This window comes from Phyllopteryx taeniolatus, chromosome 1 (assembly GCF_024500385.1).
Source record: "Phyllopteryx taeniolatus isolate TA_2022b chromosome 1, UOR_Ptae_1.2, whole genome shotgun sequence".
NCBI lineage: Eukaryota > Metazoa > Chordata > Actinopteri > Syngnathiformes > Syngnathidae > Phyllopteryx > Phyllopteryx taeniolatus.
This window is the reverse complement of record NC_084502.1, coordinates 2684045-2711496: the sequence shown is the minus strand read 5'-3', so window position 1 is coordinate 2711496 and position 27452 is coordinate 2684045. Positions and strand designations below refer to the sequence as shown.

The window sequence follows — 27452 nt, the reverse complement described above, 5'->3', positions numbered from 1 at the left end:
GGAGCCTATCTCAGCTATCATCGGGCAGGAGCTGGGATATACCCTGAACTGGTTGCCAGCCAATCGCAGGGCACACATAAACAAACAACCATTCGCACTCACATTCACACCTATGGGCAATTTAGAGTCTTCAATTAACCTACCATGCATGTTTTTGGGATGTGGGAGGAAACCGGAGTGCCCGGAGAAAACCCACGCATGCACGGGGAGAACATGCAAACTCCAGACAGGCGGGGCCGGGGACTGAACCCCGTTCCTCAGAACTGTGAGGCAGACGCTCTAACCAGTCGTCCACCGTGCCACCCGGTAAATATCATGACTAAGAAATAAATAAATAAAATAATTTAAAAAAAATAAAATAAAAAACTATAATAGCCGACTCACAATGCTCCTTCGAACAGCTCAGTAAAATATCTTTTATTCAGTCTCGATACATTTGGTAGCTTTTGGAAAGTCGCTTACAAAGTGTGGTGATGTATCTTCTAAGTGAAATCAATCTTCAGGTGAAATATGATGTCTCACAATCACAGGGCACTGGATTTAATACTAACCCAAATTCAGATTTGGCTGGGAAAGCACACATTTTAGGTTTGCTCCAAAGAGATTGCATATCTGGCATGAAGGTTTAAGTGGACAAGTGAATCCACGCACCTGCGCGCCTTCTCTGACTTAAGCACACGGGGAGAAGGTGGCTCTAATTAAATTATCCTTGCCATTGAAAAGCAGAGATGCTCCTAAATTTAAAATGATAAAACAGAGATGCTCCTAAATTAAAAAATAAATAAATAAATTGTCCCCATGGCATATAAAGGCACCTAGAGCAGCAAGTAAATAATGTTAACAACTCTAAACAAAGGACGAGAAAAACAGTCAGCATGTCATGATGTGTGTATTTGTGGTTTCGAATATTTAGTTTTGTTTCATGTTATGTCTTGTCATGCTCGTTAGGTTTTTGTTTCCACCTGTTCTCGTCAGCGCGCTACCTTGTGTCAACCAATCAGCTCCCTCCAGCCATTCATGTCATGTCCAGGTGTGCTCCACAATCCTAATTTGCATTTTTTGTTTTTGAAATTAAAATACCTTTTTTGAGATTCCTGCACTCCTGCCTTGCCTCCCTGTGTTCCTGCACTTGGGTCCTCCATGTTTTGCCTTGTCTCCAACACCACAAAAAACCCATCCTTGTCATGGTCTGTGTTTTGGTTTGGGTTGTGTTTAGTTTTGTTCCATGTTTTCCTGTTCCATGTTTGTCGTGTGCTCTCGTCTACCTTGTGTCGACCAATCAGCTCTCTCCAGCCACTCGTGTCTTGTCCAGGTGTTCCTCGTTGTCTTGTCAATCTGTTTGTATTTATTTCCCTGGTTTCTATCAGTTCGTTGTTGTTGTCTTTGCTTTATGCCATTGTCAGGTGTCATTGTCCCTATCTGTTCTATGTCCTACTCACCAGTGATAGTTTGTTTCCAGTTTTAGGTATTTAAGTGTTTCTTTGTTACTTTGGTTTGGGTTGTGGGACTTTGTTTAGTTTTGCTTTAGCCACGTTCCTTGTTGGCTGTTTTTGGAGGATTAAATATTCTTTTTTTGAGACTCCTGCACTCCTGCCTTGCCTCCCTGCTTCCCTGCACTTGGGTCCTCCATGTTCTTGCCTTGCGTTCCTCGCCTTCGACCAAATCCGAAATGTGAAAATCCTGGCACAACACATCTCATTCAAGAGGTTCTTGTAGTAACCGAGTTTTTGTCGTCACGTGTAACATTTTCTTCCCTTAACAACTTATGTTAACCTGTGTGTATATATATATATATATATATATATATATATATATATATATATATATATATATATGCTAATGATTCATTCTTACCTCTACTGTCTCTTTGAACCTTACTGATGTGCCAAAAGAAAATCTGAATGTCCTCCAGTCAGAGTGATGACAGCTTCTTCTTAATTTCCTTTTGGCTTGACCGTTACGGGTCGCCACAGCTTGTCATCCTTTTCCATGTAAGCCTCTGATGAGCTCATTTCTAATTTTATCCAACCTGGTCACTCCGAGAGCGAACCTCAACATCTTCATTTCCGCCACCTCCAGCTCTGCTTCCTGTTGTCTCTTCAGTGCCACTGTCTCTAATCCGTACAACATGGCTGGCCACACCACTGTCTTGTAAACTTTCCCCTTCATCCTAGCAGAGACTCTTCTGTTACATAACACACCTGACACCTTCCTCTCCTGCCTGTTTCTCTGATCACCTTGGCTGTAGTGGTCCAGTCATGTGGAAGCTCCTCCTGTCCACCAAGAGCCTGTCTCACCTCTTCTTGAAAAGCTGCACAACACTCGTCCTGTCTCAGCTTCCACCACATGGTTCTCTGCTCTGCCTTTGTCTTCCTAATCTTCCCCACCACCAGAGTCATCTTACACACCACCATCCTATGCTGTTTAGCCACACTCTCCCCTACCACTACCTTACAGTCGGTAACCTCCTTCAGATTACATCGTCTGCACAAGATGTAATCTTGTTGGTCACCCTATGTTCCTCCCTCTTCTGGAAAAAAATGTTCACTACAGCCATTTGGATCCTTTTTGAAAAGTCTACCACCATCTGTCCCTCCAAGTTCCTTTCCTGGATGCCGTACGTACCCATATCTTCATCACCCCTGTTTCCTTCACCAACATGTCCATTACAATCTGCACCAATCACGAGTCTCACTCTGTCTGGGATGCTCAGAACTACTTCGTCTCGCTCCTTCCAGAATTTCTCTTTCTCCTCTAGGTCACATCCTACCTGTGGGGCATAGCCACTAATCACATTATACATAACACCCTCAATTTCAAGTTTCAGCCTCATCACTCGATCTGATACTCTTTTCACTTCCAAGACATTCTTAGCTAACTCTTCCTTTAAAATAAACTCCATTTCTCTTCCCATCTACACCATTGTAAAATAATTTAAACCCTTCCCCTAAACTTCTAGCCTTACTGCCTTTCCACCTGGTCTCCTGAACACACAATATATCAACCTTTCTCCTAATCATCATGCCAACCAACTCCCGTCCTCGTCCCAACATTCAAAGTCCCCACACTCAATTCTTGGCTCTGTGCTTTCCTTTTCTCTTTCTGCCTAAGAACCCACTTTCCACCTCTCCTTTGTCTTCGACCCACAGTAGCTGAATTTCCACCGGCGCCCTGCAGGTTAACGTTGCCGGGGGCGGACGTTGTTAACCCGGGCCACGACCGATCTGGTATGGAATTCTTTGGATGAACGCTCATATTTGTTTGGCAAAATTTTAAGCCTGATACCCTTCCTGACGCAAGCCTCTGCATTTATCCGGGCTTGGGACCAGCCTACTGTTTGCACTGGCTTGTGCCCCCCAAAGGGCTGCATTCGTCAGAGAGATGACAGCAAACAATCAAAAATGCAATTCAATTGTATATATTGCTCTTAAACACAAATATTAAAGGTCCCAACTTTTTCTCATGTTTGGGATGTAACACTGTCTCTATGGTGCCTCAGTAAATATGAAATAGGATTTTTAAATCATCCACGCATTGCTGAGCTCCATTTTTCTGCCAAGACGCCTGAAATCAGGTCATTTGAATTTCTCGAGCTTATCTACGTCACTAGCGAAGATCTCCGCCTACCTCTCTGCTCCCAAGCCAGTGCTGTCATCATAAAAAACACATGCGCTCTCACAAGTGGGTCTTATACACAGAGGCAACCAACTACGCCAAAGCGGATGCAAAACTGGGTCAAACAGAAGTAGCTGTCAGAGGGGCCTTTCCTGGACGCTCATATGACAAAACCATGGTGTTTTGTTTTTTTAAATTCAATTGACACATTTTAGTTCAAGTCCATGTTAGTGAGTCACTCTATGGAGGTCTAAATTGTCAAAATACAGGATCTTTAAGACCCATTTAAAACTGAGGCTTATTCTCCCATGACCCACTCTTCTTTCACCCTTTAACCCGCCTGCCCCCCGGACGTTCTGCAAAAGTTGAATGAAGGAAACTGGACTCTTCTTGACTATTGAAGACCTTTCACCTTTAATCCGAAAGGCTTCTTGTGACAGTACCTGGTTCCAATCCTCAGCCTCACCTGGATGACTGAGAACCTACACAAACACTTTTCCGCTGGTATTCATCATTAATCCCATTTCAATTAAGGAAGCCATCTCACCCTTTTTCATTGGACTTAAAGCTCTCTTAGACCTGCCTCTTAAAGCCCTCAAAAACCATCCCGGCTATTATTCAGCACCTTTCCTCACAGCCACCTCCTCCCTCCTTTCAACTCCCTGGCTCCTCTGCCGCCATTCACCTAAAGCTGCACTTAATGATCAATGAGGCAACCCTCCCTAGGGCTCAGGCCCAGGTAGCACTGTTGGGTTGCACTACCCACTGGACTTTTCGTCATGCTTTCTAATTCACGGGCTTCTCATTTTATGTGACTATGCGGTCTTTGTTGAGATTTTTAAAGTGATTTCATTTCTTTCTTTGCTGTGACATTTTCCCTAATTTTCTTTTTGTCTTCATTCACAAAGAAGCAGTGTTTTGCCTTTCTAAAATAAATGATCCTGTGGAACAGAGTATTTTCCCCTGCAGCTTATGTGTGAAGGCTAACACAATTGCTACCTTTCTACCCAAAATCCTCATCGGTCCCAGTGGATGTTCAGTCCCTGCTAGGATGTAGAGGATATACAGACAAAGAACTCCGCATTGCTGTATATGTGACGCTTAGACACATTACCATCCTGTTGATTTTTATATGTATAATCTACATTCAAAGATTCATGCATTTCCACATACTGGATATTTCATATTTGAATATACGACGACGATAGCATCAAATAAAAGTGTTCAAATCCCTTCCCATGTGGGGGATTATTTCATTATATGCGGCCGTTGTAGACCTTAGCTGTTCCTCATTTTGTGCAACAGGGTGACTTATCATTTCTCTGAATACAATGTTAAATGCGGTCACCTCTTTCAGCACCATTCTCTGGAGGATTGCACAACAGTCTCTGTTCTATCAACTTCCAGTAGCTCGGGTGTGAGTGAATCCAAGTAGAGTAGGTGTTGGCGACAGTGATTCCACACAAAATCTGCGACCGGCAGCTGTCAGAGACACAGTAGCTTCCTTTGAGGGAGCGATCCAGCGAATCTAATCTGCAGGATGAAAACGAGCAGAGGAAATGTCTTGGGAAGAACAGAGAACCTTTTTTCAGTTTATGTATCAGTGTCTGTCCATGCACACACACACACTTGTGATTAATGCAGTCATATTGAGTTGTAATAGTTTAATTTAATTTTACGTGGGTCACATCCCATGCCTTTTTAATGGCTCACAGTGGTCTTTTCCTTCCAATTACTGCGAACTTGTCAAGAATAATTTCCACATATCAGCCTAATGTTAATAGATGATATCATGCAATGCTTTATGTATTTGACTGTACTGTGTAAATAAATTTATTGTTGGTTTGTTAGGTGTTAGATGTTTTTGCATCTGTTGGGCCATTTGTTCTTTTGATTTGCACTTCACGACTGCTGTAATAGTCACACACAGCCAGACTTCACTACTGATAAAATTGAAGCTTGAAATCCTCAGTAAATAACACTCAAAACACCTTGTGCATTAAAATTTATGGTCTGATTGTCTTATGTGGCTTTTCTTTTCACCTTAGCAATCCCAATCTTCCAGCCGAGTACTTTCTTGACACATTTCAGCTCAATCAACCTTTCCCGCCAGCTGACCTCTTTCAAGCCTTATCTGTTTAGTATTTCCTGTATAGCATATACAAAGCAACGCCCGTTCACATTTTTCAAGGCTGCCACATTCAAAGCTGAATGCATAATGAATGACTCTTATCATAAAGAATCGCATGCAAGGTTACTTTCTCTTTTGGAGAACTCAGACCGTATGTTGCTTTTTCTTGGCAGGCAGCATCACTTTCTGCTTTTGAAAAGTCACTTTCGTAACATTATTTACATCGTCTGACACAAGCTACACCCACATTTACTGCTGACTTGACCTTTTGCATCTCACCTATATGTTTTATTCATCTTGGTTGACACGTTTTATTGCGGGTTCTCACTATATAGCCCTTCCTAAACCATTGGGCAGCCGTGGCCCAATGGCTAAGCTCATCGCCTGCCACCGTGAGGGACCTAGGTTCAAGACCCCGACTGGACCACCCGCCAACATCCCCCGGACTCACGGCTGTGGTGTTCTTGAGCAAGACACTGATACCCTGCAATGCTCCCCGGGCGCTTCAGCTACCCCCTGCTCCAGTGTGTTCCACTAACATGTGTATGTGGTCACTGTGATGGGTTAAATGCAGAGAACAAATTTCATGTGCATGCATGCATGTTCATGACAATAAAAGGTGATTCTTCTTCTTTTAAACTTCTGCTCTTTACTGATCTAAGAGCATATATACAAATAAAATCCCACGCATTTCAGTGGGTGCGCTCTAACACAGTAAGCTCATTGCCTTTAAGTATCAAATTAATTGGAGGATCATCATGAATATTGCTCCCGGGAAAGGGAGATTTAATTAGATGTTTTAAATGGCTAAAAAATATTAAATATTCACGGGTTTGCATAGAAATTCCGTTGGTGTCCCTTGGCAATGTTCTGTTTCACATCAAGTTAAGTTTATTGATTAAGAAAATGTTACACTTTTCCAAACAATTGCTGGTAGCAATTTCCCAGCACATTAGTTTGAGGCATTCTGTTGGATCAAATATGATGGAGAAACCTTTCAGTTTTCAGTCTTCTATAGTGCAATTATAATTATTACAATTGATGTTGCCTTGCCCTGAATCGTCTGTGTCAGCCAATCATATCCTTGCCTCTTGTTGGGTTTTACTTACCTGTGCCGCCGCTGTGTAATTAGTTTATTTTATTCCCACGTCCCATTTCAGTTAAATGGAAGATCATTGTCATCCCTTGGTGTGGTTTTCTTATCAGGTAGTGCAAAATAGATCAGTTAATTTTGCTGCATCTGCTTCAACACAGTTTTTTTAGTGGCCAGTAGTTGAATAGCAAAATAAGTGCTACTACTTTTTACTTGACATTGTTGTCACAGCCTGTCATTTCTGTCATGACAGCCAAAGCCAGCCAATCACAGTTTGTCAGCCAGAATCAGCTGCACCCCCGATTTAAGTCCTTGTGGATGATGCAATCAGGGTCAGAGTGTCTGACACACATCCATCCAAGAGGCAACAATGCTATCCTTTGAATCTACTCCGCCTTCCGACGACAACCAGGAGCTCTGCCAGATCACGTTTGTCAGAGTTGCCCCATTCTAGCTCTCTGCATCTTGTATATTAAGACGATAATAAAATCTGACCTGACCTGCTATCTGTGGATTACGGACCATTGCATCATGTTGGCCGAAACAAATTCCCTAGCATCAAAGCCTGACCCTCTCGACTGAGATTGCTAAAATCATTTCCAACTTCTCCGGTGGCTCGTTGTTTTGCACTTTGGTTCTAAATCACAATCACCGCCTGTCAATTGTAGTAAAAATTTTCTCAGGCCCTATCCCTACACCCGAAACAGAAGATTTGCTGACATCCCTTCATTATAGTGCGAAGGGCTGATTGTCCAAAATGGATTTAAATATCTGAAACTGTAGGTGTATAGGCCCTACAGTTCATAATGTTGCAACAAATAAAATTTTCATTTGGTGACTGCTTCTATTGGAAATGACACAAGGAAGTGACAATACATATTTCTAGTAGTAGTACAGCACAAGTACATTTTAATATGGGCATTTACCTTTAAGCATGTTTTTCTGCACTGTGGAACTCCTTCACAGCACCACGGTGGAGGTGCCTGCAGGAGAATGAAATACACGTAGACACACACATGCATGCATGCAGACACACACACACACACACACACACACACACGGACATGCCCCTCTCTTTGTAAGAAATCTGAAGCAAAAAACATCAGAGGGTTTTCATTGGCGGCTTAACAACGAAGGCTGTGCTTCATGCACTTCAACAGGCACTTGTGCAACATACACATTCATACAGTAAAGTAGTATTATTGGTGTCTGCAGTGTTTACAATCTGCATGTTGCAAACAGTGATAACGGATCATTTATTATGAAAATCACAACATGAGGTCTGATTTTTAAAAAAAATTGTTTTGAAGACTTTTATTGGCATGTCAGAATACTCTATATCTTCTTCATTGTGTGATCCACAGAAAATAACAGCACAATAAGTGAATGTCAACATCAGTCAATTTCATAACCATTCTACCTATGAATAGGGTAAGTAACACCGTAATTGCACAATAACAATAACTCAGCAACATAGCTATGTACAATCAACTGGAGCTATTGTAATAATTCATGTGAGTTAATTAAACTTCTTTCCCCCCAGCATTCTTGCTGAAACTAATTAAAAGTCGTGGTTCCTGACATTTTTTTCAGGTGAGAGATCCAGTTTGATAAAGTGGAAAACTGAGTGACAAGTCAGAATTAAAGAGACTTTGAAGTATGACTCAACCTTAACTTTGAAAAGTAAACTTCGCACACTGTCTCCCTTATTCCTGATTTAAGGCAGCTTTTGAGTTTGAATTACACACTATTTCTATTAGGTCCAGTGTTTATTTTGAAATTATTATAGTACAGTCATACACTGGTGAGCTTAAGTCCCCTTTTGCAATTGTTTTCCCTGTAGCCTCGATTACTTTAAGTACATTTCAGCTCCAAATCAGCTTTAAGACTTCCAAGCTTGTTCATCTCATTTTGAAAGAGACTGTATTGGGTTAACAGATGTTTCCAAAGATTATCCGACTGTAAAACCTTTGGATATTGCAGCTGGTCTCTCACAATGATAAAATCGTCAGTCATAAATATTAATATACCAGTGCAACACTTACCTGTACTGTATACGGTCACTGAGGCAGGAAGCAAAGGATGTGCATGGGCCACTTGCTGCCTGATCGGAATTCAGAGTGTCTTGCAATACAAGTGTGAACAGCTGCTCCAAAAAGGTGTCAGGTGCCTCCAACATACTGTAACCAAGGCCTCCATGGTCATCACTCAGAGAAAAAAAAAAAAGAATTGCAACCTCAGTGTCCCTGCAAATTAATACAACTGGAGAAATGTCCTGCAAATTTTCCACTGCCTCATGAGTTCTGTATGCCTCATGATCAAGACAGTTTTTAAAAAACAAAATTTTTATTACTGCTGCTGCTTAATAATGACTTTTGCTTTGCTCCAATTATGCTCTTGTAAGAATATGCTATACACATAATATACTCATTCTAATGTCCAGGTAGCAGTACGCAGTTTAATTTGAGTGTCTTTAAATATGACATGAATATTACGTTTTAGTTATAGAGCACATAAATGGATAGCTAGTCAGGACATAAATCTCCATCACTAAGGCCAAATTATTTCAGTATACTGCCAATGTGTCTGTGAATATTCTCATTCATCCAGATCATTACATTTTATTCTCATTGAATCATTTTATTCTCATTGAATCCATTCATTCGTAAGTCATTGAATTGATCGCAGCTTAACTTTTGTTTTTGTTGTCTTAGAGGGAAGCTCGGGTGACAGGTGAAACAGCTTCTTGAAGCCAGCTGCACACCGAGCATCGGGCAGCGTGCGGGGTTTGGCACTTACTTTTCAAGAGTGGCCGACTGTCGGCCACTAGTTTTGCTGCGATTAACAATTTGAATCGCTGGTGAACGGTGTTACGACATTGCAGATGTAACAGTCAATAAAAAAATGCATGAGCTTTTAAAAAATATATTTTGTCATAGAATTAAATGCCAGCCACCATGGCGCCGCAAAACCGTATCAATACAGTATAAATAGTATACATATTGTTTTACAATTTTCCTTAATTGTATTTCATAATTTCATATGTACCTATGGCAAAGGAGGGCCTGTCGCCCAAAAGTGAAGCCAGTGAGTAGGGTTTTGATTATTGCCCACAGCCACTCAAAATATCCACACTACTTTTCATCTCTTTGTGGCTATCCGATTCTTCCTTGGCAATCGTGACACGTTTCTGTGATTCGATACAGAATAATAAGGAATAGTATACTGTATGTGGCGTCTCAAAACCTGATACAGGGTTGCAGTATTTCCGCTGCCGTGTGTTGGTAGATGTGCGGTACTCAGTCGTTTGTTGTGCGGGTTTTGAGTCAGTGAATGGAATTTTTTTGCCATGGTCCACTTTAGTTGCGTTCGGCCGCGTTGCTCAGTGTGCGGCTGGCCTAAAACAACTTGAAAAGTCCAGTTGCGATCGATTCAGTGCCCTGAAAGTACACTGAAGGTGGTACATTTAGAATACATATAAAGCAATTTGATTAAATTTGATACTGCATAAACAACAATGTATACACACAGATAATGTAGTACTGTGCAAACAGCCTAAATTCATTTTGTGCGCTCTATTTCTAATTTTACCTTATAACGATTCAGTGAGGAGGCGAGGAGGAAAAAAATTTAACATTCAACTGCTTGATATAAAAATGATAAAAGATTTGCAAAGCACTTCTTAAACCAGCTGAAGTCATTAACAAGTACAGCAGATTTATCAAAAAGTTTGAAACAAATTGAAAGTCATTATTAACACATAATATAACACAGAGGGAGTTAATAAATCTGAAAAACCATTAATGTCAAAATAAAATAATAATAAAAAAAAGACTAATTTTTGTAATATTGTGGGTCCAGAGTGATAGCATGCAGACCCAATGACCTCAGGCATGTTATTCCAGTCACTCATGGATGAAAAGGATTCATCTAACATGTCTGAACCTTGCTGGGAAAAGGGAATCATGCATCAGCGAGTAAAAAAGGGATGTAGGGTAATAAAAGGTCTAGAAAACATCATGGGACGAGGCCTCTCTGAGCTTTGAAAGTAATCACTCATTTCTAAACGCAGCCCATAGTAGAAATAAGACAGGGATGCATTTAGTGATACCAAATGCAAGGAATTAGTAAATCAGTTAACCTTGCTAAAACAAGATCGTCTATTGCCCTTAAATTATGAGATTGTTTAAAGTTTATTTTTGTCTTTTTTTTATTATGTATTATTATACTTATTCATAGAGGTGGGACCAAATAATTGCTTTGCAAGTCACAATTAAGTCTCAAGTCTTTGCCCTTAAGTCCCAAATCAAGTCCCAAATCGAGGCAGGCAAGTCCCGAGTCAAGTCGCAAGTCCTACACTTTGATTGTGCTACACTTTGAGTCCTTTCGAGTCATTTTACCAACAAAATAAAAATACATTTTAATATATATAATATTTGTATTTAATTAATATGTATATATTATATACTGCATCTATATATTTCATATATTTTAAAATCAATTTTTATTGATCAAAAGAAATTATTGATCCAAACAAATTTTATAAACAAGTGCATCGAACCTTTATAAACCTTTTTTCTCTTATTCTATTAAAATGACTTACTTATTCTCTCTTCATATCTGAAGTGACATTAAACAGACTCCAGTCCAAGTCATGTGACTCGAGTCGACACCTCTGCTTATTCGTGTCTCAGGGAAATTCAACCCTCACTCCGATGTATACTTTGTGTTGCACATCACACACAAAAAGCCAGATCACACACATGCAGGCATGCAAAAAGAGATTAAGAGTGCGCAAAGAGTGCTGCACCATTTGAGCTACGGTGATGGGGTGATGCCTTGCTCAAGGGCACTTCGACAGTAGCAAACTAGCACCTCTACAAGAACTAGTTGCCATTTTTACATTTTAGTCCATAGTAGGACTTAAACCTGTCTCCTCAGACTCCAAAGCCCAAGAACAAATATTTTGTTTGAAAAAAAATTAACAATGTTTTTTTAATAGATTCTGCAAATACTACCAAGTAGCAGCGAAGATGTGTTTTAATCTGGTAGAGGAAATTGTTTTTTGGGAAATATGGAAAGACTTTCTTGGAACAAATTGTCTCTCTCTGAAATTGATGTCTGTGGATGTTAAGTCTCGGAAATCATATTCATGGAAGAGCCTCAGAAACTTTGAACACAGCATATGTGTAAGCCTTCTATGAGCATGTCCTTCACTTTAATTTATCATTGTCTGTTAATTTGAGTATTGGCCCAGGATTTGAAGACATACATGAACCTGTATCATCTAGAATAACTTGACGACAACGTTACTACAATTTACTTAATAATGCATGCAATGCCGAGGCTACAGCTGCAACTGTATTGCTTCAATCTGAGTGACTAGGGACTACAGTATATAATCTATGCCAATGTTTGTATAGTGAACTTCTCTATAAAATCTCACCCAGCCCATATACTGTATTTCCATTTGTCATCTTTTCTACAGCATTACAACAAACACTATCTGCTTGTCAACGCTACGCCACACTCCCCAAGGAAAATGAAAGAGCTTAAATTTCAGTGAACAAGAGGCATCACTGCCAACCATGTGATGTGTGCCTTTGTGTCAGCTTTTTAGTAAGTAGCCTGCAACAGTTTTTTTTTTTTTTTTTTTATGTTTCTCGGGAATGAGGAGTAGTTCCTGATCCAGCTGTTGAGCATGTGGTGCTAGACAAAAAGACAACTCTCAGAGCGGAAATTCGCCAGCTGCAAGAACAGGTTAAAACAAACCTTTTCTTACATAAAACTGGTTAGGAGTAGCTTTTGTATTCAGTTTCGACTGATTAGAGCAAAGTAAGTCTAAGTCTTATATCACACCTTAAAGATGTTACTAAAATGTGAATCCACGTGTGGTCTTGTAGTTTTGACCAAAGCATGAGTGGCGTCTCGTAAACTAAAATAAAAAGCTATGCAATAGGCTATCAGTCCATATCAAACTCATTGACGTGGATTAATTTGTTTGAATGATAGAACTCACGTCGTTCAGTGACATTTTAGATGTGTCTTGAGTGATATCGCGAAGAATGCTGTCATTCTGCCTCAAGCTAGACGCACCTGAAACAAAAAATCGAGCTAGCTGATTTCCATTCACCAGATAGCCGCGGCATATACTGTACACGCCATTAGATCCTGCCAAGCACACTTTTTTTTACATTTCCCTTTGTTATGAACCCCAAAGAGAATTTGTAGGATGTAAACTCATTTATGCATATGAGGAGCATTCATACTGTTTCTGGAGCACAGGAGTCGGTTTGTGGACAAAACACAAGGTTTTCAATATGCTCTGTTGAAGACGATGTTGCTTGTGGTTGCATATCAGGGAAGTGGGAGTCCAGTCCGCCACAACACGGCATGCCCCAGGTCTCACAGCACTTGCTGTAACTGACCTAATACTGTCAGCCAGAGAGGAAATTTTACCCCAAAAAGAATGATTGTGAGAAAAGCAATGCAGCATGGAGAAACTGACGTAAAATTATTGTTTAAGGAAGACCGTTGAAAAGAAATGTGGAATCCCATGCAGTACAGTAATTACTTATCTATGAAGTCTAGGCTTTCATTGGAGAAATTACTGTACATTGTTTCGTCAGAGCTCCAAAACAAACAAAAACACACTGTTTAATTATGGTTTCTAACTCACTCCAACATAAATGCAGCTTGTACTTCTTTTAGGCCTACAACACCAGTCTACCGAAACAGTTCTGCAGCTTTTTTTTTAAACAAAGTCACTACTGTACTGTCATGTTGGGATTGCAACCTTATACAATACTTGCGGAAAATGTTATTCTTTTGCGCTCGTCTTGGTTTTTATTCCTTTATCCATTTATTTTCAGCGTTTTTTTTTGTTTTCCTCATGAGGGTAACGTTTATCCCAGCTCACTCAACAAGAGCTATGGTGCACTCTGGACTAGTCGCCAGCCAATCGTAAGTCACCTATAGACAAAAAGCATTCACTCTCACATGCAAACTGGTCGCACTGTAGATTGTAGAATTAGTCCTCAATGAGCCAAACATGCATGTGTTTTTTTTTTTCATCTTATCCGCAAACAGATTCATATTTATGCATGTACACGTATGGATTAAACATTGCAAGTTATATTGAAATGTAAACTTTAATCCCACAATGAATGTTGGAATCCACTAGACGGTCTGATCTGAGCACTAAAGCAGACAAAGTATACAACTCTATGATATTAAGGTTGTGACAGAAGAAGACAGAGATTATGAAACGCTGATAAAGAAACATTGACGTTCCATTTATTTCAGGTCATCTACTTTTCAGACCTCCCACTGATCCCCACTGCATGACCAATTTCCTCCACTATGACTCAACCTTTCTGAGGATGTCTCTGTCCAAAGCCTGCCGAGAGACTTTGTGCTACGTCGTCCAGTTATGAAGTTGGAACGCAAACTTATCAGACTGATATAAAACTCAATCATGGATGGACTTATGCCTTTGCATTTCATCAAGTCTGCCATGCATCCGTTACAACACCCTTTTTATCCCCTCATCTCATCCCATTCATGCAGAATAAATTGGAATTGCTAGAGAGATACATTGCAAAATAATCATAGAGCTCATGGGATTTTGGGTAGGGAAATTAGTTAAAATATTTTACAATAGTCATACAATGACCTCTGACTGACTTTTATTCTACTCCCAAAAACTGAAGCTCCAGTTTTAGAGCATGGGCCCCACTGGACTTATTCTTTCAACATCAAATTAACTCAGCACAACACAGCTGATTACAACACAAATCCCCGATTATCAATATTTAGAACATGGAATGTAATTATATAGCAGATAAGAACTGGCTCTGTATTCATAACCTGGCTGATCCCTCTACAGACTTGATAATGAGTTCTCTCATCTACTTTCGTGGCAGCAGCAGAGGAAAACCACAAATAATGAATGCAAATTTAGGCTGGTTTATCGTAATGGTAATTATAGATTTGTCGGAAATGGTGTGTGTGAACTGTATGTGTGGTCTTGTTGTCCCCAAAGTCACTGCGACATTTTGTTGAAAAATTAAAACAATTATAACTCACGAACGAACATATTCTCGGGCAAAAAAGAAATACATTTAAAAAAATAATAATGTAGTATGATGAGGCAAACTGAATGCTCTGTTTATCTTCTAAAAATGGGATGAACCTATTTTCTTTTTAGACGATCATAAAACGTCTTTGGCATAGAGATGGAGTTTGGACTTTACTCTCACAGTAACAAGGTGTCATCTGTCAATGTTGAAAACGTTACGCTTGATTTGAGCCAGATTGCAACTAATTGCTTTGATTGCATGTGATGGGTATTTCAGAACTTGATGCACTACTTTGCATGCCTAAAATGAGAGTAGATAGTATTTAATTACCTCAAACCTGTTTGATTTTATCCAAGATAACTTCTAGGATGTTTTGTACCAGAGACAGAGAATGTAATTAGTCTAACTGTATAGTCACATACAACAAAGATATACAGTAATGTGCTTCTGACTCTGATTGAAATCCTTTACCCAGCTATGACTTTATCATCCCAGATTGACCAAGGCCAGTACAGAAACCACAGTGTGGGCAGATAATTTAATACAGAATGTCTCTGTGCCTTGAGAGGATTTGAACCGCTTGGCATCACAACTCTGCTTTAATCCTCTCTATAATTACATTTTATGGGCATTTGCTTTAAGATCAAGTCGGTGTGGAAATACCATGGAACCCAGTTGAAAGTCACTTGTGGGTCTTGATGAGAGAGACTGTAAATGCTTTGTAGCGGCGGAAGTGCAAAGTAGCTGCAGTTGTATCCCTTACAGTAGTTAAAAATTGTATTTTACATTCATATGATGACGTATGATTCCAGTCAGTTCTTGTTCCTCTCACAGTACTTGGCTGTCCTTTTTCTATTCCTGTTACTGTGCCAATCTACGAAGAAATCACCTCTTTCTTGAGAATGGTGAATTTTTCAAAATCAAATTAAGTCAGGTGAACAAACTGCTAAATGTCTCAAGAGCGCTTTCCTGTATACACAGTACCTGTGTGAATGCTTCGCTTTTGTTTGATTGCCATCATCATAATCATCAACACTGCCTTCACTGTCACCGTAATTCTCATCATCGTTACCAACTCTGCACGATTCATTCCATCATCACCTAACCATGTCCACGCACAGTTCCACACTGTACCAGCAGGAACGTGCGACGCTGCTCTGAGTGCAATTTATGACCTGGGTAGCCATGGTTATGACTCCATTACACCGAGATGGAGCACAGGCACATGTCAATCCTCCCTGGCCGCGCCACATGTTCACTGTTTGAGCCCATATAAATAATTGGCTCCATTTCCAATCTACAGCAACTGTAGCCTGTCATTTGTAGATGTAGCATAACAGATGGTGAATTGTGTTGTTTCTACGAGCTGCTCTATAAATAAACGGGGAGAAAATGTGCGCCATTAAAGAATCAATTGATGAGAATGTTTGTTCATGAAAATAAATGCTTGTGACAACACATAAAACAGAAAAGGTGCTTCATCATTTCACACGTTGAGCCAATAATCAAACTTTCTGTTTAATAGCTTACTGCTAAGGAGTAAGTCAGTAGCATGAGCCTGCGGAATCTATGCAACAGAAAACTAAATTAGAATAGCTTTGAAATGCAAGCAGTCTGCTGGAGTTGATCAAATGAGGTTTTCAGCATTGTGGCGCCCTAATAGGGTAAACAACAAATGACTCATGGTTCACTAAATGTGAGGCAGTCAAGTTGAAAAACGTAAAAAGTAAAGTAAAAGTGTGTGTATACTGTAGTTTCTGTCATCACTGCCTGCAATGACAGCCTATTCAAAGCAGCAAAGTGTTTTATTTGACTCACTGCAATCAGTGTCGTCAATCCCACGAGCAATGCTTTGAATCTGACTAAGCACGCGCCTCGCGGGGTTCTGTAGCAGCTGCAAAAGCATCGCCAGTTCGTCTCTCTTGTCCCAGCTACAATCAAACAAAATGTATTGTTCTCAACATTGTGTCTTACTCTCAAATCCTACACTGAACACCTCTCCAACTGCAATGTGAGAGTCAATGGACCAAAATACTTGACTCCTGGAACCTCAATACAGATCAGCATCCCCACAGTCCAATTTGATAATGAGGAATATGAAAATTCAGAACCAAATGGATGTGGAGTGATTAAAGTGATCACTGCATTAGTCATGGTGCTGCACCCAGTTGATGCCTGGCATCGACCCTTCTTGGTCTATTTGTAAGTACATAGCAGTGGATCAAGTGTGTGTGTTGTGTGTGTGTGTGTGGGGGGGGGGGGGGTCAAGTCCAGTTCGATATTCATGCAGCAGAGGCAGCGGGTGTTAAAGAGGGTTAAGAATGTTAAGGAAGAAATAAATGCAAACACTAAAAAGGTTTAGCTTGGGCTTGCAATGATCAAACTCTGCTGCCACTGAGGTCTCAGTGAATTATACTGAAAGTGGGCATCTATTTACCCTTAATCACAAATACTATTTCCTATTATAGAGTTAAAATACACCGTACCTGTAATTGTATTTCAATGGAGAAAATGTATATCTTTATATTCTGTACATCATTGATGATGGATGGAAGTCCAACCGTTCTATCTAATGAATGACCTGCTATTTCAGTTTAATCACTCACCGCACGGACTGGTTAAGCAGCGTGATTGAGTGTATTCATTCATCACAACTGGCAAATATATTGAGGTTAGAGCCATTTCACTTGTATTATTGTGGCCAAATGTGCAGTTTACATTCTGCATTGATTCTTGTGTTGTTAAGTCATAGAACTAATGTTTCACCCTCCATCCATCATCTTTTAGGTTAATAATTTAGTGCGGTCAAATTAGAATGTATGTATTGGCAGTGAATTAAACATGAGCAATAATTTGAGCAGGAAATGGATTCTGATTTGCAAGGGTATGTAGTGACATCCAAATGTATGACTAAATGACTCACCAAAGCAGATTTGAGAAATAGCTGTAAAAACACATGAAATATGCATGTCAGACGGGATATTATTAGATCGCAGATTCTCTGTTCAGCCTATACAAAAGTAACCACCAGAGAAAACGGAACTCAGACAGTGCTACTGAGCTAACTCCCAGACCAAATCCTCACAACGGAGACGAATGGTAAGAGTTTAAGAATTGTTTCAAGGTTTAAAAAATAAAATAAAAAATACATTTAAAAAAAAGTATTTTTAATTTGTAGACAGTGGCATGTTTAATAAGTCTACTTTCCTGTTTTAGTGCACTTGTTAGGAAGCAAGTGCACTCTGGGAGAGCAGAGGTTTGGTCACTTTAAACGGCACATTTGGACATTTTGAATTATCATGGTAATAGTAAGCTTTGGATCAAAATTATATGATGCACTAGATATGATGTAGCCTTTCCGGCAGTCACACGCTCTCTTCCTCTCCTCACCTCAGATTCAATGTCTGTCTGCACAATACATTATATTTAACATAACTCAAGACAAATCTTTTTTTTTTTTTTTGAGGAACTAAATGTGACTCTTTAAAGAGTATTCTACACTGTGCCATCTCAAATGAAATATGTGATTGTGGGAGAAAAAAAAAAAAAAAACGTGGTCACAGTGAGACAGGAGCCAAGATGAAAGATGTAACTGTCATAGACCAAAGATGGGCTGTGACAGATATCCATGAGTGCCAGAAATGAGGCACGATCACTGTCAGAGACGCAACCAATAGGAAGACGCCCTAAAATGAAGTGAATATCACAGCATCCAGACAGTCACGGCCACTTCATCAGCAGCAGCAACAACAAAGGATATGGAGGAGAAGTGAGGCATACAATTTCAATGTGTCACTCTGGCCCCTTTTCTCCAGCCATGTATGTGACCACTTTCCTCCTCCCGCTTTTATTTCTTTTCAACATGGAAACAAACACTTCATTTAACAGCTCAAGGTGATCGCAGACTGGCACTGCATTTAGTCTGAAATTTTCTCCACAAAAGCTTAGATTCAATCGCACAGCGTGGAATATTTATTAAAAGAATATCTACTCACTTCATGTTGTCTAATGTGCCTTGCATTCATCTTATAAGACTGCAGATATCTTTAGGAGAAATGCTATGTTTATTTTGTAGCGTCTCATCAAGCAGATTCAATTGCATTATGACACAAAAAAAACAAACAACAACAACATTTGAGACAGTTTGGTACAAAAGCAGAACCTGGCGTTTTCAATTTGCATTGATTGCCTTCTAAGAAATGTCAGTTCTCAAATGTAGCACTCATTTGAACTGAAGAAAAGTAACATCATTGTACAGTGAAGCTCCATCATTACAACTGAATGCAAAGACATGAATGTGTAATGTTTATAGTAAGGATGAATGGCCCCCAAATTAATGGAATGTAATATTACATGGTAAAAACAGCACACAGCAAAATATCTCTCTCTCGGTGTGTTATAAAGGTATTGGGGGGAAACAATTCTTCTGACACATTCACCTCATAATATAAAGAATATAATAGACTTGATGTGATAGGCTGGGGCGGCTATACACCGTGTCATTTTGACATCACACGTACTTTCGGGTTGCAAAAGACCAGGGCAGAGAGCCATTGAGAAAACATGGCAAATGGCTTTAGCCTTCATCTTTACAACCGCAATTTGATTGTGTGAACTGTCAGACGAAAGGAAGATCTTACATGAGGTAAAGAGAGGTGGAACGCTGTCCGTAATTTACATTTAACGGGTAAGTTGATTCCAAAATAGACGTGGTGGAAATTCAGGCATAGTTAAACTGATTATTGAGAGACTGGCTAATTGGGAGATTCTGGAGATAGCAATTAATCATATCCTTTAACGTTGGTCAAAGTTACACAAAGACAATCCAACCAAACATTTTATTCATACCTGTGAGAAAATGCCTTCTCTGCACTGGATGATAGAGGTTTAGTTCTCCAGTCTGCCCCTTAAGAAGTATCTACTATACTCTTTACGACATCTGCTCAATTTATCCTCATCACCTTTCTGATGGATTAATTCAATTAATTATGAAATTTAAACCTTTGGCCATGCATAAGGTGGCACAAACCCAAACTCAGCAAATCGTTTTCAGTTCAGTTTAGCGGTAGGCACTCTGTCACCTTGAACTACCCTCCCGCTTATTGTTTACAAACATTATGTAACGGTCTGGCACAGAGGTGGCCAATATGTCGGTCATACTGAAAACTGCAAAAAAAAAAAAATCTTGTGATAAATACAACCACACGTTGTGTTAAACATAAATAAAAACTGAATACAATGATTTGCAAATCACGTTCAACCTATATTTAATTGAATACACTACAAAGACAAGATATTTAATGTTCAAACTGATAAACATAATACTTTTTAGCAAATAATCATTAACTTAGAATTTTATGGCTGCAACACGTTCCAAAAAAGCTGGGACAGGTGGCAAAAAAGACTGAGATAGTTGAGGAATGCTCATCAAACAACTGTTTGGAACCTCCCTCAGGTTAACAGGCAAATTGGGAACAGGTGGGTGCCATGATTGGGTATAAAAGGAGCTTCCCTGAATTGCTCAGTCATTAACAAGCAAAGATGGGTCAAGGTTCACCTCTTTGTAAACAAGTGCGTGAAAAAATAGTCACACAGTTTAAGGACAATGTTCCTCGATGTACAATTGCAAGGAATTTAGGGATTTCATCATCTACGGTCCATAATATCATCAAAAGGTTCAGAGAATCTGGAGAAATCACTGCATTTAAGCGGCAAGGCCGAAAACCAACATTAAATGCCCGTGACCTTCGATCCCTGAGGCGGCACTACATCAAAAACAGACATCAATATGTAAAGGATATCAAACATGGGCTCAGGAACACTTCAGAAAACCAATGTAAGTAAATACAGTTCGGCGCGACATTTGTAAGTGCAACTTTTTGCAAAGCAAAAGCCATTTATCAACAACACCCAGAAACGCCGCCTGCTTCTCTGGGCCCGAGCTCATCTAAGATGGACTGATGCAAAGTGGAAAAGTGTTCTGTGGTCCGACGAGTCCATATTTCAAATTATTTTTGGAAATTGTGGACGTCGTGTCCTCCGGGCCAAAGAGGAACAGAACCATCCGGACTGTTATAGACACAAAATTCAAAAGCCAGCATCTGTGTTGGTATGCGGCTGTGTTAGTGCCAATGGCATGGGTAACTTACACATCTGTGAAGGCATCATTAATGCTAAAGGTACATACAGGTTTTGGAGAAACATATGCTGCCATCCAAGCAAGGTCCTTTCCATGGACGCCCTGCTTATTTCAGCAAGACAATGCCAAACCACATTCTGCACATGCTACAACAGCGTGGGTTTGTAGTAAAAGAGTGCGGGTACGAGACTGACCTGCCTGTTGTCCAGACCTGTCTCCCATTGAAAATGTCTGCCGCATTATGAAGCGTAAAATACGACAACGGAGACCCCGGACTGTTGAACAGCTGAAAATGTACATCAAGCAAGAATGGGAAAGAATTGCACCTACAAAGCTTCAACAATTAGTGTCCTCAGTTCCCAAACATTTATTGAATGTTGTTAAAAGAAAAGGTGATGTAATACAGTGGTAAACATGAACCTGTTCCAGCTTTTTTGGAACGTGTTGCAGCCATAAAATTCCAAGTTAATGATTATTTGCTAAAACCAATAAAGTTTATCAGTTTGAACATTAAATATCTTGTCGTTGTAGTGTATTCAATTAAATATAGGTTGAACATGATCATTGTATTCTGTTTTTATTTATGTTTAACACAACGTCCCAACTTCATTGGAATTGGGGTTGTCGCTAAATCAAGGTATTCCATTAAAGCAAATCCACTGCCTTTGAAGTTTATCTATCCAAGTACAACAATAACTAATTGGCTGGTTTAGTAATGATATTGTCAAAGAAAACAAAAATGCTTTTCAAACTATTCCAGGAATGCTTATGGCAGAAAGGAATGGTGGGTAAAGCTCATGAAATAGCCTAAATAAAGTTGAAGCAGCAGTGTTGTTGTTGTTAAGAGTAATGTTGCGCGTTACTATTTCCAAACAGTAACGCGCAACATTACTCTTCTTCTTTTCCTTTGGGCTTGTCCCTTTAGGGGTCGCCACAGCGCGTCATCCTTTTCCATGTAAGCCTATCTCCTGCATCCTCCTCTCGAACACCAACTGCCCTCATGTCTTCCCTCACGACATCCATCAACCTTCTCTTTGGTCTTCCTCTAGCTCTCTTGCCTGGCAGCTCCATCCTCATCAGCCTTTGACCAATATACTCACGATTTCTCCTCTGGACGTGTCCAAACCATCGAAGTCTGCTCTCTCTAACTTTGTCTCCAAAACATCGAACCTTGGCTGTCCCTCTGATGAGCTCATTTCGAATATTATCCAATCTGGTCACTCCGAGAGCGAACCTCAACATCTTCATTTCCGCCACCTTCAGCTCTGCTTCCTGTTGTCTCTTCAGTGCCACTGTCTCTAATCCGTACATCATGGCTGGCCTCACCACTGTTTTATAAACTTTGCCCTTCATCCTAGCAGAGACTCTTCTGTCACATAACACACCTGACACCTTCCTCCACGCGTTCCAACCTGCTTGGACCTGTTTCTTCACTTCCTGACCACACTCACCATTGCTCTGGACGGTTGACCCCAAGTATTTGAAGTCCTCCACCCTTGCTATCTCTTCTCCTTGTAGCCTCACTCTTCCCCCACCACCCATCACATTCATGCACATATATTCTGTCTTACTTCGGCTAATCTTCATTCCTCTGCTTTCTAATGCATGCCTCCATCTTTCTAACTGTTCCTCCACCTGCTCCCTGCTTCCACTGCAGATCACAATGTCATCTGCAAACATCATGGTCCACGGAGATTCCAGTCTAACCTCATATGTCAGCCTATCCATCACCACCACAAACAGGAAGGGGCTCAGGGCTGATCCCTGATGCAGTCCCACCTCCACCTTAAATTCGTCTGTCACACCTACAGCACACCTCACCGCTGTTCTGCTGCCCTCGTACATGTTGAAGGGAATATAGAATACTTTATATTCTAATATGTAATTCTATATGTAATAGAATATAATATAGAGTTTCAGGGTCTAACTAGTTTGGAAGAGGATGTGTATTACAGTATAATCAGAAAAGGGGGTAGGAGTTTTTATTGCAGGAAAACCCCCCCATCAGGGGGTATTTGAAACAGTTGACAAAGAAGAAAGAAATGCGGGGAGCCACTATAAACATTGAATGCAGGAATGTGGGCCGGAGTCTGGACGCGACATCTGGAACCAGATCAGATGGTCATCATTCTGCAGAACAACGATGACGTCAGATTAGACCACGACCAATCAGACGACAGCGATTCCATACTGGCCCGTTTGAAACATTGTATAGGTCTGGGGTAGAATCAGATAGTTTTAGTTCGACTACTTTATCTGCTAAGGATAAGATAGGGTAGTTACGAACCCAGAGCTCTGCAAATGTATAGACTCCTCTGTCAGGAATAAATTGGTTGGTTTTATACATTGTTGTGAACAAAGTTCTTTCACGAAAACGAGCACGCTTGGAACCACGGGAGTTATAGGAGATTTTAAAACACAGGTTCTTTTAATGTCCTGTATTATTCTCTGCCACTCCAGACTTCCGGATGCAATACAACAGTTCCTCTCTGGGTACTCCATCCATCCATCCATTCTCTGAGCCGCTTATCCTCACAAGTGGGTAGCCTCCACTACTCTTTCCCATAACTTCATTGTGTGGCTCATTAACTATATTCCTCTATAGTTCCCACAGCTTTGCACATCACCCATGTTCTTAAAAATGGGCACCAGCACACTTTCCCTCCATTCCTCAGGCATCTTCTCACGTGCTAGAATTCTATTGAACAAGCTGGTCAAAAACTCCACAGCCACCTCTCCTAAATGCTTCGATACCTCCACAGGAATGTCATCAGGACCATCTGGCTTTCCATTTTTCATCCTCTTTAGCCTGTCTCACCTTTTCCCGAAAAGCTGCACAACACTCATCCTGTCTCAGCTTCCACCACATGGTTCTCTGCTCTGCCTTTGTCTTCCTCATCTTCCTCCCCACCACCAGAGTCATCTTACACACCACCATCCTATGCTGTCTAGCCACACTCTCCCCTACCACAATTTTACAGTCAGTAACCTCCTTCAGATTACATTGTCTGCACAACATGTGATCCACCTGCGTGCTTCTACCTCCGCTCTTGTAGGTCACCCTATGTTCATGCCTCTTCTGGAAAAAAGTGTTCACTACAGCCATTTGCATCCTTTTTGCAAAGTCTACCACCATCTGTCCCTCCAAGTTCCTTTCCTGAATGCCGTACTTACTCATCACTTCTTCATCACCCCTATTTCCTTCACCAACATGTCCATTACAACCTGTACCAATCACTAATCTCTCGCTGTCTGGGATGCTCAGAACTACTTCCTCTAGCTCCTTCCAGAATTTCTCTTTCACCTCTAGGTCACATCCTACGTGTGGGGCACAGCCACTAATCACATTATACATAGCACCCTCAATTTCAAGTTTCAGCCTCATCACTCGATCTGATACTCTTTTCACCTCCAAGACCTTCTTAGCCAACTCTTCTTTTAAAATAACCCGACTCCATTTCTCGTCCCATCTAGACCATGGTAAAATAATTTAAACCCTGCCCCTAAACTTCTAGCCTTACTGCCTTTCCACCTGGTCTCCTGGACACACAATATATCAACCTTTCTCCTAATCATCATGTCAACCAACTCCCGAGATTTTCCTGTCATCGTCCCAACATTCAAAGTCCCCACATTCAGTTCTAGGCTCTGTGCTTTCCTCTTCTCTTTCTGCCGAAGAACCCGCTTTCCACCTCTTCTTCTTCTTCGACTTCAACCCACAGTAGCTGAATTTCCAACGGCGCCCTGCAGGTTGACGGCGCCGGTTGGTCACGACCGATCCGGTATGGAATTCTTTGGATGAACGCTCATATTTGTTTGGTAAAGTTTTAAGCCGGATGCCCTTCCTGACACAAGCCTCTGCATTTATCCGGGGTTGGGACCGGCCTGCAGTTTGCACTGGCTAGTGCCCACCATAAGGCTGCATTAACGCGCTACATTTCTCGTTACTGAAAAAAAGCAGTCACATCGGACCTGCAGACTTTGCGGCGTGGTCGAACCTGATTGGACCAAACCATCACACAAAACTAAGGTTGCGTTCACACTGCAGGGCATCATGGCAAATTCAAATTTATTCAATCCGTTCTTTTTATGTAGTCGTTTAGTAGCCTTGCCTGTAGACGGAATGCGTCCGTGACTTCACACGCATACGCACAACTGTGAGGCGGCATGTTTACAGAAGTAAATGCGGAGGTCTTGTCCTGATGCATTTGTGGATTTTATGCCACTGGAGACAACATTTTCTTCAGTTTATCAGTTCTAAATCATCTTCTTTTCGCCACTGACTGTTATCTGCTGCTTCATCCCCCTGTCTGTTTTGTCGAACAATTGTGACGTTTGTCGACTTTTGATGACGTGTAGTTCGGATGCATGCCTCCTGAGCATCCATATTGCCCTCAAGTCGTAGAAATATCTTATTTATATCCACATATGTAAGAAGCCTGGGTCAAAATTTTAATCCCGGAAAATGATCGGCCATTCATGAAAACAGTTACCAAACTGTTTCTCAACAAATCTATCTCTGCCAAACGTCCTTGCAAACTCACACTTAAAAAGAGCCAGTGTCAGTGTGACATTCAAGGGGCTGCATTGACTGAGTTATCCTAAAAAATGCATGTGATCAAACAAACCTGTAACAATAGTCTCAAAATGTATCATGTAAAATCGTATCTTTGAAAATTGTGGATTATAAAAGCAGTGGCTGAGAACTATTAAAGAACAACATAAGTGATAAGCAATGTCTGAACCCTTGTCTTAATTGAATTATCTTTAAATGAATGCAGGGGTTGCGGCATACGGGAATGCACAAATCCGTACATAGTCCTGATGAAGACATGTTGTATGGGACCTACACTGCCGTTTGGGTGAATAATCTATAGTGTAAATCTTATGTCTCTTACAGCTATGACAAATTAATAGTGATTCATATGTCAATATCTCAACTTCCGACTCATGAATCATTCCGCATGACCAGATTAATAACTCATAAATCTTTGGTGGAACATTATATCAGTGCAATTAGAGCAGCCACGCTGCAGCGCAAGCTTCATGGTATATTCAAACTGTTTGGTGAATATTAAAATGAAAAGGAGCAGTGAGAAGCTCGGATCTGACTGAGGAGAGAAAGCGACTGGCGGTCCAGAAATGCATCATGACAATAGGGGCTTTGGTGGTGACAGACACAATATCAGGGGAGAAATTGCAGCACTCGATGTGAATGATTCAAAAGGCTTTTGACATATCAAAATGTACAGTGTCAATTATTCTTTTTTTTTCTACTGTTTAATGAGTTGGTAATTAATACACATTTCCTAGCTGAATACACTTCTACTCGACTCATCTCAGACTTTACAGTCAGATACAGTTCCTGTATGTGTTAAATGTTAAATATCACAGTTCATAGTGCATAGCTATCTGTGTGGCTACCTGGCAAAAGTCCTGATTATTGAAGCATGTTCTTGAAGGGAATGCAGGAGATCTTCCACTACGGCAAGAAACGACTATATTCAGCAGCGTGATGAAATGATTTTGCAATCCAACAGTTGGTTATAAGAATGTGTGGCGCATGAAAGGAAGGCCTGGCAATTCTGTTAAAAAGAATTTAATCATCTACTATTACACGTGATGCCCTTGAGTCTCTCTACATTAATTAACATGTTTGAAGACTTGATTTACAGAGCAATTTAGAAGATCCTAAGTCACTCGTGTGTTATTAAGTAAACATCACAATGTGTGCCCTGAGGGTGGAATGCTTAAAGTGAAGCAAGTGTGTTCTGTGAGCAGCTAATGTGTCATGTGAGCTTTTGTCATGTTATTACTGTACAAAGTGTTACTTTTACTTGCTTGTACTATGGCGTTGGTTCCTCCCACCAGGGGTCCTCAAACCATGGTCTGTGGATCATTTGGTACCAGGCCTCAAAGAAAGGATACTACTTGAAATTATAGTTCATTCCAGTCTTTCAGGTATCTTGTTTTGAAAAACAGCGGTGACCGTATGGTTAATGAATCCGTAAAAGCCTCAGAACTAATTTGCCACAGTGAAGCAAAGCCCCCTGCATTGAAAAAACAGCTGCTGGAATTGTTTTTAAGGAAAACGAAAACATGTACATTAAGGATATAAACAATTATTGAAGGCCTTAGTAATGTATGCCTGCGCTGAAAGCATCATTTCTATTGACTCTTTAAATATGACAATACCTTTGGTAGCTGATGTGTTGTCAGCCAGTCGGGACGTGCACACTGCTACAGTTAATAAACTAACACATTAAAGGACAGCATGTTTTTTTATGTATGAAATAAATCCAATAAAAGTAGTTTAATTGGAAAACTGTGCTTTTGACTGAATGATGTTTGGAAGTCCATCAATAAAAAGAGGTTGTGCCAGCTGTTCAATAG

The 27452-nt window shown here is 40.4% G+C and overlaps 1 long non-coding RNA gene across 2 annotated transcripts in view; it reads right to left on the bottom strand.

The window, feature by feature from the left end:
• The window catches only part of LOC133484798 (uncharacterized), a 28768-nt gene extending 2179 nt beyond the window's left edge, over positions 1–26589 (bottom strand). Inside the window, exons 1-5 of one of the 2 annotated variants that reach the window (XR_009791664.1) lie at positions 26484–26589; positions 17844–17864; positions 8885–9046; positions 7766–7822; positions 4964–5148 (exon numbers count right to left, since the gene is read on the bottom strand). This is a non-coding gene — a long non-coding RNA (uncharacterized LOC133484798). The remainder of the gene's footprint in view (positions 1–4963; positions 5149–7765; positions 7823–8884; positions 9047–17843; positions 17865–26483) is intronic. The other variant, XR_009791084.1, reaches the window with a different exon arrangement.
• Positions 26590–27452: the final 863 nt, after the last annotated feature.